This window comes from Sinocyclocheilus rhinocerous, unplaced genomic scaffold (genome assembly GCF_001515625.1).
Source record: "Sinocyclocheilus rhinocerous isolate Xijiao unplaced genomic scaffold, SAMN03320098_v1.1 scaffold789, whole genome shotgun sequence".
Lineage (NCBI taxonomy): Eukaryota > Metazoa > Chordata > Actinopteri > Cypriniformes > Cyprinidae > Sinocyclocheilus > Sinocyclocheilus rhinocerous.
The window spans coordinates 157906-170953 of NW_015667306.1; the positions used below are offsets into that span (position 1 = coordinate 157906).

General features: G+C 38.4%; 1 long non-coding RNA gene across 1 annotated transcript in view; it reads right to left on the reverse strand.

Annotated features, from left to right (window-relative positions):
• The window catches only part of LOC107733741 (uncharacterized), a 17870-nt gene extending 15182 nt beyond the window's left edge, over window positions 1-2688 (reverse strand). The window contains exon 1 of the long non-coding RNA XR_001639014.1: window positions 2564-2688. This is a non-coding gene — a long non-coding RNA (uncharacterized LOC107733741). The remainder of the gene's footprint in view (window positions 1-2563) is intronic.
• Between the last annotated feature and the right edge of the window lie 10360 nt (window positions 2689-13048).

Here is a 13048-nt window from a genome sequence, read left to right on the forward strand (position 1 = left end):
AGAAAAAACAAAACAAAACAGAACCATTCATTGGCCTGTGAGACTGCCTGGAAAATAATGGTGTTGTATGTCTGATACATCTAATTGTCTCAGCAACAGGATGGGAAATTCCAAGAGAGAAAGGCTACAAGTGGGAGGAGCATGACAGAGAACGAGAGGGAGCTACCCAACCAGCCAGAGATAAACCTGGGCCACTGTGAGAGATTAATGCAGGAATATAATCCCCCAAATGAGCTGTAATCCAACTGCCTAATTATTCCCACAAGCCCCTGAGACTACAGATTAGTGGAATTAATATCACTGCCTTGCAGCAGACAGAAAGAGAGAATGCACAGAGTGCAAAGAGACATGTGTCTTTAGCCACAACTCATATGCTAAATCATTCAGGCACACGCATCTGAATTTTGTTTTTCCAATAATTTACAACAGACTTTTTGAGGCGGGTTTGATCTAAAACACTGCTATTTATATTCATATTGAAAATGTGTTTGTCAAGCGCAAAGCGTCTACATATGATTTGGAGGGTCACAGCTAGAAATTGGACCTGTTCTCATTTTGTACAGAAAAGCCATCCGACAATCTGTGGTCCGTCTGTCCCCATTTCAGGGTTTTTGTACCTTTTGACCAATGAATCTCCAAGACTAATTACTGGACAAGGATTTTTAAAAATAATTTTATGGAGATTACACTCCCGCAAAGAGCAACACCCAGTCAATGAAATATTTTAGAGATAGAAAAATGTATAATCACTCAAGATTTCCATGACCTTCGGACAACTTCTTTGAATTTCTTTGACTTTTCCAGCCCTGGAAATCACCATTTTAAAATCCTCTGGACATTCCAGGCTTTTCGTGATCATGTGAAGCCTGATATTTGTATGCATGGCTCTGACAGCTGAATACATCCACCCAACAATTCACTTTTAGGCCGTCTTAAATGACTATTTAAAAACAGATCTTGCCTCCAAAACGGAGATTTCCCCTGAATGCTAAATCACACTGACAATGCAAGAATATGCGAGCATTTCCTTTACAAAAATGAACACAAGAAAACCATCAAGGGCAAAGAATATTCAGGAAAAAACAGGTTAGTTTTACAGGTTAGTGCATAAGGAAGTACCTACAAATACTCAAATGTTACAATTTAAACTGCTAACAAAGCAAGTAACATTATATTGGTCACATGGTTTCATTTGGTTCAAAATTTAATTTTCAAATGCAAACCCACTGTTAGGGTTGGGTATCGATTGGGTTTTTTATGATACCGGTGCCAAATCGATACTTTTAAAACGGTACCGGTGCCTAAACGGTGTCTGAACCGATACTTAAAAAAAAAAAACGATGGATAACATTAAAGAACATTACAAATATTAAAAATAAATATACATAGCATTCACATGCTCCTTGGATGCTCTCATTTCCCGAGTTGTGCTTCCCTTACTCTAAGGCTAATAAATCTTATAAAGACAGAGAGAGCGAAGAGAAAAGAGAGAGAGAGAGAGAGAGAGCGAGAGAGAGAGCAAGCGCTCCAGGGAGCATGGCAACTGTCACACACACATACCAACACGGTCCCATTGCAGCACATCAAAGTGCATATTTACTGATGTGTGCTTTAAACTACCATCAGGAATATAAGGCATATCCAAAGAGACAGAGCAGAGGGATAAAGATGGATGTGGAGGGGGGAGAAACGAGAGAGATCTTTCAATCAACCTTCAGCAGAGAAGCAGTGCTGAATCAGATGGTAAGGTGTAGGCATGCTGAATACTGATCTGAGACAGCCTGTGTGCTGAAACACAAGGACACTCTGCTATCAATCCCCACTGCGCTTCTCCCAGCTTGTCTGGATTGGTGGTTTTAGAGAGATGGCCAATTGTCTGCTGGTCACCCACTGGAAAACCAGCTAGACCAGCTAAGCCCAGCTGTTTTTTTCAGCAGTGTAGCCTTGAATTGTCTCGTGGTTCATGGGGTCCCAAAATTTGTTCTACACACCACTCATTTACAGGCACGCAACAAAAATCGTATTTTTGGTGTATCTGACTCAAATATTCATCACACTTTTTGATCAATTGAATCTTTCATCATTTGTAAAATGACAGTGGGGACAGTCAGTCCTAAAGATTGTAATTGGAAGCACTGTGAACAAAGCCATAGATCGATGGTTGGTTGTCAAGAGAAAAGAAAAAACAAAACAAAACAGAACCATTCATTGGCCTGTGAGACTGCCTGGAAAATAATGGTGTTGTATGTCTGATACATCTAATTGTCTCAGCAACAGGATGGGAAATTCCAAGAGAGAAAGGCTACAAGTGGGAGGAGCATGACAGACAACATACTTTTAAAACGGTACCGGTGCCTAAACGGTGTCTGAACCGATACTTTTTAAAAAAGAGCCACATAAAAAACGAAGGATAACATTAAAGAACATTACAAATATTAAAAATAAATATACATAGCATTCACATGCTCCTTGGATGCTCTCATTTCCAGAGTTGTGCTTCCCTTACTCTAAGGCTAATAAATGTATTTCACGATCTGGGTCATTATTTAATACAAAACCACACATAATGTTTCTACTGTATTCTCTGTCAATCACTCTGATTTTTAGTTAAAATGAGTGAACTGACTGAGTGCGGTCTGTCACTGTCTTTAATCAGTTCTGGGAATTACTGTATGGTATGCCACATGCACTGTAATATGTTTTATATTAAATATTAAATTTTCAAATAAAAATAGCAGTATAATCGTTTAATAAATTATGCGTTCATATGTGTTAAGGGCTAGATTTCCGCTGGAGGAAACAGCTGTGGTGTGATGAGGGGTGAATGCAGCGAAAACTTTACAGTAGATGGGAAACCGATTGCTCCCTCGTGACCTTTTGTGAACTGTATTTATGACAAAGAACTGCACAGATACAGATATTCTAACAATCTATCGATAAACACACACCTTGTGTCCTCTGTTTGAGTCTGCTCGCGCTGCGCCGCCGCGGTCTGCGGATTGAAGAGCGCGCTGAAAGATGGGGAGGAGACGAAAAGTCTGCCGCCGTTTTCATATGAAATTTAAATGTTGTTACTATGTTACTATTTTTGAAAAGTCAACAGTTCTATAAAGTCTGGCAAGATAAACCCATGCTTATTTGTTGCATCAAAGCAAAACGAATCCGTGCTCTGAGGGATATTGGAGCGATAAGATAAGGGAGAAAGATGGGGAGGAGACGAAAAGTCTGCCGCCGTTTTCATATGAAATTTAAAGAGGACTGACTCTGAGGTGATCATGAATTTGTGTACGGTTTATGGAGCTAATCGCTATAGCCTCTGCTAAAAATGGCCTAGCGACGCCCATGCGTCTTACGTCCATTTCAAAGAACCAGGACAAATATTTCAATCGATCGCTCAGGCATACATGTGACACCGAAATGAGGCACCGAAATCTGCGTTCTGATTCGGTTCTAGTACATACCGGTTACATAGGCACATATTGGCACCGGGTTTCGGTACCCAACCCTACCCACTGTAATTTAAGATGCAGACACATTAGTAAAATTTTGGTGAATCTTTACAAAAAGGTTCAAACTAAGCAGCTTTCTGTTGGTCAACGCAACGAATATGTGTGAACGAACATGAGTGAAATCTGCAATTTTTGCCCTGACTTGAAACTCTTAATTGTGCAGATTTAAAGATGACTGAATTTTGCCCAAAACATCTAGAAAGATGAATGTATTACTGCATGAAACAGGCAAAATTGCCAAAAATGACCTCACAATCATTGTCTGCCTTGATTCGTGCTACTGGGGGGGGGTGTTACTATTTTTGAAAAGTCAACAGTTCTATAAAGTCTGGCAAGATAAACCCATGCTTATTTGTTGCATCAAAGCAAAACGAATCCGTGCTCTGAGGGATATTGGAGCGATAAGATAAGGGAATATGGGAAAGCCTTGCATGAACTGTAATGACTAGAACGTACTCGTTAACCATAGCATTTCTGTGCAACGGATGTGGGCCGGCGCATTGAAGGAGGCAGGCATGCCCACATTGCTTGTCATCTTAAATCAGTCTGAAGCTGCAGCTGGTTCTTGATGGCCATGAGTGGATAAGGAAAGCTTGTGCCAATGAGTCCCGCTGGTATTTTCTGAACTGTTCTGCTGTAATAACCCGTTGCCTTCACGGTGGCACAGGGATCAGTAAAAAAAACTGGATCCATTACAGAGAAATATTTTGATGGCAGAGCAGCTCCATTTCTAGGTATCCAATTCTCTACTGCAACAGACTGTTAAAATTAGTTCACTCGGACTACTTGCTGAAATCAGTGTTTTTAGTGTCGAGTCATCAGTGGGTGGGAGAGTGTGTGTTTCTCTGTTGTGTGTGTGTAAAACACAAATGTCTATTTTTTACTCAACTACACAACTGCATGTGGGTGACAAATCAAGACCGTATATTACTGCGGAGGGAATCTAACCTCCAATCGAGAGGCGCTAAGAGCCTGACGGACTTGGCTACTACAACAGTCCAAACACAAACACATACAGGCCTGGGTGCGTTCCCCTACACCCACATCCCTTCATCAAACAGAAGGGGGGAGGCTGATGCAAGCGTTTACACTCAATCCTCTGAAGGAATACAGAGTGACGAGAGAAAGGAGAGAGACTGTGAAGGAATGAAAGGTAGAGAGAGAGAGATTGAGAGAGAGAGAGAGGTGGAGACCGACTGTGCTGACTGAGTGAAAATGTGGCAAAGAACGGATGAAGCCCTTCTCTCTATCCTAATCGCTCCAGCTCCTCCTCTGCTAGGTTATTATCGCCAACTAAAACTATTATCAAGATGAAAAACAGCACTGAAAAAGGTAAGCAAGAATCTGAGCTTGTAAAAAAACAAAATGTCATTGAAACTATAAATGTGCACCACAAAATCTGTATCTTCAGTCAATCACAACATCATTGCACTTTCTGGCTGAAGAACATAGGGAAATCTTCAGCCCTCATGAAATTCCCAATTGTGTGGATTCTTACTGAAATGTGTAAGAAAATTTTTTTTTAAATGTGACCACACATTTTGCCGTTTAGAGTGCACATGGATTTAGGTCTATGGATTATCAGCATTAGGGATGGGTATCGTTAAGGTTTTAACGGTATTACTACTCTTACCAATACTGCTTATCGATTTGGTACTTTTAACGGTATTCTTATCGGTACTTTTTGTTACTCCAGTACCAATAGCAGAACCGTTAACGTCAGAGCTTATCGATACCCCGGTCTTTCATAATTTAGCCCCGGGAACGATTAAATACCGGGTTTCGGTACCCATCCCTTAATCAGCATATTGCCAAAAATGTAGATTTCAAATCCAGAATGCGGACAATCTAACATGAGATCTGAGCAGATCCAGTCCATGATGCTGAACCATAAATGGTCCTTTGAATTAATTTGTGCATGATACAGTTCTGTATGTCATCATAGACAAATAGAACAATACATGCTGCTGTTTTAAGTGAAAAGCAAAAAACTATTCTGAAACTGAAAAAAATATTAATATAAAATAAAATATTTTAATATTTATTAAAATATAAATACTAAAATAATACAAAAAGTGCATAGTTATAAATTAAAACTGCTGTTTTCAACTAAACTTGAAAAACAAAAACAAAACAAAAATGAAGACAAAAAAATGTAAGAAAAAATAAATCACCCTTAATTCCCCTTTCCCCTGAATTAGCAGGTTATTACTTCTAGTATGGTCTGCCGTAATCACGGGACATTTAATCATAAAACCCTGAGTCACAAACTCCTTAATTATAAACAGATAGTCATATTCATTTTGTTCATGTTCTCAAGAAGAGATGGAACAAAATACAGTATGACTGATCGGGTAGTTTGCCCCAGAGGAGCTCTGATCATGTAATGCTTCTCTTAATCATCTCACACAGGCGAAGCGTGAAATGTGTCAAGACAAATAAAACACTAGCACAGAGGTGAACAGTCGGAGAAGTGTTTCAACTCCACAGAACTGGTGAGCGCTGGTGAGAAAAGTGCATCCCAACCCAAACCACATCTAAATAAAACTACAGACAACACCCAAAGGACATTGCTTTGCAGAGAAGAGAGGTCTTGGGAAGGGAGATGAGGCTTTGTACAGGACAGCATAAAAAACTAAGCAACTGCACTGTTTGCAAGGCCCTGCCATTCATTATGAAAAAGATAAAGACATCTCTCCAAGCGCCAGAGACCCCCTGCTGCCAAACAAGCAGTTTTCATGCTGGAACTACAGTTCCTGCTCAAACCTTTTCATTGTAAGGGTCAGGATGACTTCTTCAGCATTAAAGAACACAAAGTCAACAAGGCTTTTTCAAGAAATAAGACATCAGAAGGGCTAGTTGGACCCAACCTGATCACTCCTGCAACAGTGCAACACTACATTTACCAACTGTCCCAGGATTTTTGGAGATTTTTTTGTCCTTGTGTACTGTTCCTTGTGTAATATTCTGCCAAAATCTCAAAAGCTTTACTATCTCAGCTAAAATTCATCAGTCTTGACCTGCTACAGATGGTCAAGGATTTGACTTCCTTCAAAGCACTGTCCAAAAACCCACATACAAAGAATCTTTCTAAAAGAATTCTGATCAGAAGTACAATGAGAGTAATTGATGTTGACAGAATTAATTCTGAAAAGTACTCAAAAATAATACAGATGAAAATGAATTCTGCCAACATCAATTATTCTCTCATTATGGCTGCATCTGCCACTAGAAAGACCAGCTGCAGATCATCATTACGACCACAAAGAGGACCATTAACCATCACATGCCATCCATGAATGACATTTGTCTCCAGGACAAGCAGGAGGGGTAGATCACTACCTCCTTTCACACCAAATCTGTGACCCTGGACCACAAAACCAGTCATAAGGTCAATTTTTCGAAATTGAGATTTATACATCATCTGAAAGCTGAATAAATAAAAATGAAAATCTGGAATCTGAGGGTGCAAAAAAATCTAAATATTGAGAAAATCGCCTTTAAAGTTGTCCAAATTAAGTTCTTAGCAATGCATATTACCAATCAAAAATTATAATGATTTTTGGCATAAAAGAAAAATCAATAATTTTGACCCATACAATGTATTTTTGGCTATTGCTACAAATATACCCCAGCGACTTAAGACTGGTTTTGTGGTCCAGTGTCACATCTCTCTCTTCTCCCAGATCTCTCTTATGAGAAACAGTTTGAGTTAATCAAGACAAACTACCTGAAAATGTAGTGTGTATGCATGTAATTTTTCCCTCGGTCCACTTATATGGTGGTAAAGTTTTTTGCACTAAAATTTAGAACATACCACATTTTAGTTTTCTGTTTTCCACTCTCTCTCTCTCTCACTGATCCTTAGAATTAAAACAGGCCATTGTTTGCTGTTCTGTATTTAAAGCTGCATTCCGTAACTTTTTTTGGTTAAAAATGACTCTAAATCAATTATTGAGCAAGTACATAATCAGTGTTCAAGACAAGTCATTTTAGAATGAGTTCTAAGGAACATTAAATTGCTTTTTGAGGTTAAAAGAACAATCCATTTGCGATGACATTTGAATGGTATGACAACTAGAGATTAAACCGTACAGAAATTGAAATCCACAGATAACGCTAATACACACTAAATACACGTAGTCACGCAATGTTGATGTTAATAACATTAACAATTTGAGAACAGAGTATAACAGTAATAATAATTTGCACGGTTTGAAGTGATATTAGCTAATTAACTGATCATTAGATTTAATCACCATTGGTAGCGCGATTTATTGTAATGCTTTTTTCTCACTAAAATTTAGAACATACCACATTTTAGTTTTCTGTTTTCCACTCTCTCTCACTGATCCTTACAATTAAAACAGGCCATTGTTTGCTGTTCTGTATTTAAAGCTGCATTCCGTAACTTTTTTTGGTTAAAAATGACTCAAAATCAATTATTGAGCAAGTACATAATCAATCAGTGTTCAAGACTATCTCCATATCTTAGCCCGATTCACAACAGTCCCACACAAGGAGTCCCAGCTAGTAGGCTATAACACGTGTGTAGATGCTGCAGGTGGCGGATCATTTGTAGCCTTTTCTTACAGCAGCTGGAATGATTAAACTTGTCATTTTAGAATGAGTTCTAAGGAACATTAAATTGCTTTTTGAGGTTAAAAGAACAATCCATTTGCGATGACATTTGAATGGTATGACAACTAGAGATTAAACCGTACAGAAATTGAAATCCACAGATAACGCTAATACACACTAAATACACGTAGTCACGCAATGTTGATGTTAAAGCTCACATTAACCCTTATAAACTGGCAGACATGTTACGTACTCGTTCAGATGACATTTTCTGGTGAAACGTCTTATTTTGGACATACTTCCAAGACGTAGCATCTGTAATTCCGAAGTACAGTGAATATCCACACTGGTGCGTTGACTGACAGCCCACACACATCTCAAAACATTAGATTCATAACAACAATTGCAAGTTTCAAACAGAGATGGCGACAAAGAGGCAAAACTGACGCACTGCAGCTTTAAGTTTTGCAGGATACAACCTCAGAATTGCAAGAAATAAACTAAGAAAAGTCAGAATTATGAGATATAAACTATTTATAAACATTTATTTTTTTTCCAGAAAAAAGTGTAAAATTTGTAAGATGTAAACTAAGAATTTCAAGAAAATATTAAGAATTGCAAGAAGAAAGTCAGAATTCTGACTTTATATATTTTATATATAAGATAGTTTATATCTTGCAATTCTGACTTTTTTTGCAGAATTGTGAGAAAAAAAGTCTGAACTGTGAGATAAAAAGTTGCAAATACCATTTTCATTTATTTATTTATTTTTTGTTCTGTGGCAGAAATTGCCCTCCATAATTCATGGAGCACATCGCCCGCGACGACGATCATCGTGTCAGGACCGCTTTCCACGTATCGACGAGGACATGAAAGGTTCAGTAGACTTTTTGCTTTGAATGAATGGTTATTGTCGTGGTGTAAAGAACAGAAACTGCTCTTTGTTAGTAATTGGAATCTTTTCTGGGAGCGTCCTAGGCTTTTTCGCGCTGATGGCCTGCACCCCAGCAGAGTCGGAGCGGAACTCATGTCGGACAACATCTCCAGGACGCTGCGCTCCATATGACTAGTAAGTCAAATCTCAAATAACTGCCATGATGACTTTTGTTCTACCCGCTTAAATGAGAGAAGTACTTGCGCTGTCCAATCTATAAAGACTGTGTCTGTTCCCCGAATAGTGAGGTCAAAATATAAATTTAATGCAGGATCTAGAAAAAATCTGATCGTGATTAAACCAGAAAAATGTCAAATGAACAAAAAAAAATTTTTAAGTTTGGGCTCCTAAACATTAGATCACTCTCACCCAAAGCAGTCATTGTAAATGAAATGATCACAGATAATAGTTTTGATGCACTCTGCTTGACTGAAACCTGGCTAAAACCTAATGATTATATTGGTCTAAATGAGTTTCCACTCTCTCTCTCTCTCACTGATCCTTACAATTAAAACAGGCCATTGTTTGCTGTTCTGTATTTAAAGCTGCATTCCGTAACTTTTTTTGGTTAAAAATGACTCTAAATCAATTATTGAGCAAGTACATAATCAGTGTTCAAGACAAGTCATTTTAGAATGAGTTCTAAGGAACATTAAATTGCTTTTTGAGGTTAAAAGAACAATCCATTTGCGATGACATTTGAATGGTATGACAACTAGAGATTAAACCGTACAGAAATTGAAATCCACAGATAACGCTAATACACACTAAATACACGTAGTCACGCAATGTTGATGTTAAGGCTCACATTAACCCTTATAAACTGGCAGACATGTTACGTACTCGTTCAGATGACATTTTCTGGTGAAACGTCTTATTTTGGACATACTTCCAAGACGTAGCATCTGTAATTCCGAAGTACAGTGAATATCCACACCGGTGCGTTGACTGACAGCCCACACATGCACCTCAAAACATTAGATTCATCCGCGCTGAGGAGCCGATGCACAACCCACGTAAACAAGATAATTCCGCAAATAACTGCAATTGCAGGTTTCAAACAGAGATGGCAACAGAGGCGAAACTTACGGACTGCTGCTTTAATATCTTCTATGACTATGTGACCACTCTCTTCCCACAAGACATGAGAAACTTTGCTGCACTCACTTTTTATTTTGACTACAATATACTTTTTAATTGCAGCATCCTTCAATAACAGACTGTTTGAAAAGTCTGCAGTTCATTGTGACAGGTTCACAAAACAATTTGCACGGAAATGTTAAGATCACACTGAAATGATCAAGGACTTTGCTAAAAATAAATATCAGCTGCTTGTTTCTCTGGTACTCTTATGCAGGATATGCAGCGCAGGAAGTGCTACACACAGACAGATACAGCACAAGCTTTTGCAAACTCCTTGAATAATTATTAAAATCTGTCACTAATCGCGATCTGTGGGCGCACAGAAAATGAGAGTTCTCAAGACTCAAAAGCACGTGTAAATACCGGCAGAACAACAACAATGTGCTACATGTTTCTTTTCCCCTCATTTTTCCCAATTGACGGAAATCCGTCGTAGCGACGGAAAACTTTCATCCCGGAGTAGTATTATGTACATCATACTGCACCACAGTAATATATTTCTGATAATTTCATTAAGCTAACCCGAACTTATATTTTGACGGGTTGCCATGAGAAACATGTTTCTGTAGGTCTATGTAAATGATATGAAGATAGTTTTACTCCAATGAAACTGTCAAATGCACATGAAGTGAGGAGTCAGAGCAGTTCTAGAGATGTTGTTCATGTATTTATGTCCTTATGTAGTGATACGACAGAAGCTGAAATCACCGCGAGCGTCGCACACTCATGATATGCTCACCCTCAAGCCATCTTAGGTGTATGTGACTTTCTTCTTTCAGACAAATACAATCGATGTCATATTAAAAATGTCCTGGCTCTTCCAAGCTTTATAATGTTACATAATGTTACATAGCTTTATAAAGATACATAACAGCTACAAGTGTATGCACTATATAGGATAAATCACTATACAGGATTTACCCTATTATACTTTATCGACACGAATTGATAGGTGAAACAACAAACAGCCACCCACAAATAGTCTATAAACAAAGCATCGGGCTGTCTTTGAGTTCACATGAACAACGGTTAAAGTTATTCGTCGTCAGGCTACAGAAGAATACCATAATTCCTCCGTTCAATTAGGCCTAAGACATTGAGAGTCACGCAGACCTATAACAACCCAGCCACAACACATAATTGCGAATAACATGCCTTACCTTAACACCGAATCGACGACAGAGTCCAGCGTTTATATTTTTTCTACGAATCTTTGAGTTAACGTACTAAACATGAGTGGAACTTGCACCGCAGTGCCCCCACACCTTGATGCTCATGATAAGAATAGCATGTATAGTTATCTTTATTGAAGTGAATTAGGTTTAAATCGCCGTCATGCATGAATGAATGATATTTTTGCAATTTTACACATAATAATCCACGATGATCACATTACACAAAACTGAAATTGCACGTCAAAATAACACATTGTCAATATTTTTTGAGACCCCCCAAAATTTCACAAATCCCGTTTTCAGGGGAGCCCATGTCTTATTAAGGGGAGCCGAGCTCCCCCTAGCTCCCCTGTAGTTCGCATCCTGCACATGCCATCAAATGTAAATGTTTCTGGTTTCTAATCCAAGGAGTCAATTTGGTAGCGAGGAAAGAGTCGATACACTGGGTTTTCATAATAAGACGGCTGTAAAGTCTTTTTAAAAATAAGATCAAAGAATTGATTTGTCATGATATAACCCTTTTAACAACAAAAACGACTAACAAAACTATATACAGCTATTAAAAAAAACCTTGGACAGAGTTGGTAACAAGAATTTGTTCTCCGTGTAAAACGGACACACACAAACACGAGACACCAGCTACCAGGCCACCTCATTATAGCGCACGCACATGGACAGAGAATATCGACAGCTATTCCCACTACGACTAATTCATAAGCCACTCTCTGTCAGTTTTATTCACAGCCTCATCAATAAAGGTGCGAGAGGTAGTGTGTATGAAGATGACTGAAGAAGAGAAGCTCATGCTCATCACAAATCTTAAATCTTGTTACCTTTGTGTGTGAGAAAAATAGTGTGTTCGGTGTTAGAAAGAGACTAAAGTTAATTTAATTGGGTCATAAATGAACATTAACCAATAACAAAGGCAGATTTTTAACACGCTCCATGCGCACAAACACATAAATCAAAAATATTCTCCAATGCAATAGTAAATGTGTAACATATCCAGGAGTCTGTACTAAACACGCAGGAGCATGCAGCCTTATTTTAAAATGGGACTGAATAGAAATTTCAAAAGGATGCTTTTGTAATATTCTTTGAATGACGCACATTCGCAAGATTAAAGAAAATAATCAGCAGTCTGTTAGCATCAGCTCATCTCGGCTGAGTGGCCCTCATTTGCATATCTAACAATTACAGAGGATAGTCCTTAAAAAACTGATAACCCGCAACTTTGATTTTTGGGTCACAGTATGTTCTCTGCCTGCGAGGCTTGTGATATTTATCACCGAAAGATTTACCTGGAAACTCTTTCAGAGCACCTCCGGAGGAATTCTGTGTAATTACTTGCACGCACACACACTCACACACACCACCCAGAGCGCTTTGAGAAAAGGTCACTTCTGATTTGCAATTATAGTTTCAACATCCGAGCGACCCTCCGATGGTTTTTCAAATGGGACAGTGGTGTTCAAAGACAGGGCACACACATATATGCAGCTTTATCATTCACAATCATATTTAATCAGAGACGGACAAAGTACTCAACTCCATTACTTGAGTGAAATTACAGATACTGCTGGTCAAATATTACTCCATTACAAGTAAAAGTTGTAAAGACAGATTTTTACTTAAGTAAAAGTACAGAAGTGCTTGCTTTGTAAATTTCCTTTTTTATGTCAATGCACTGTTTTATTATTGTTGTA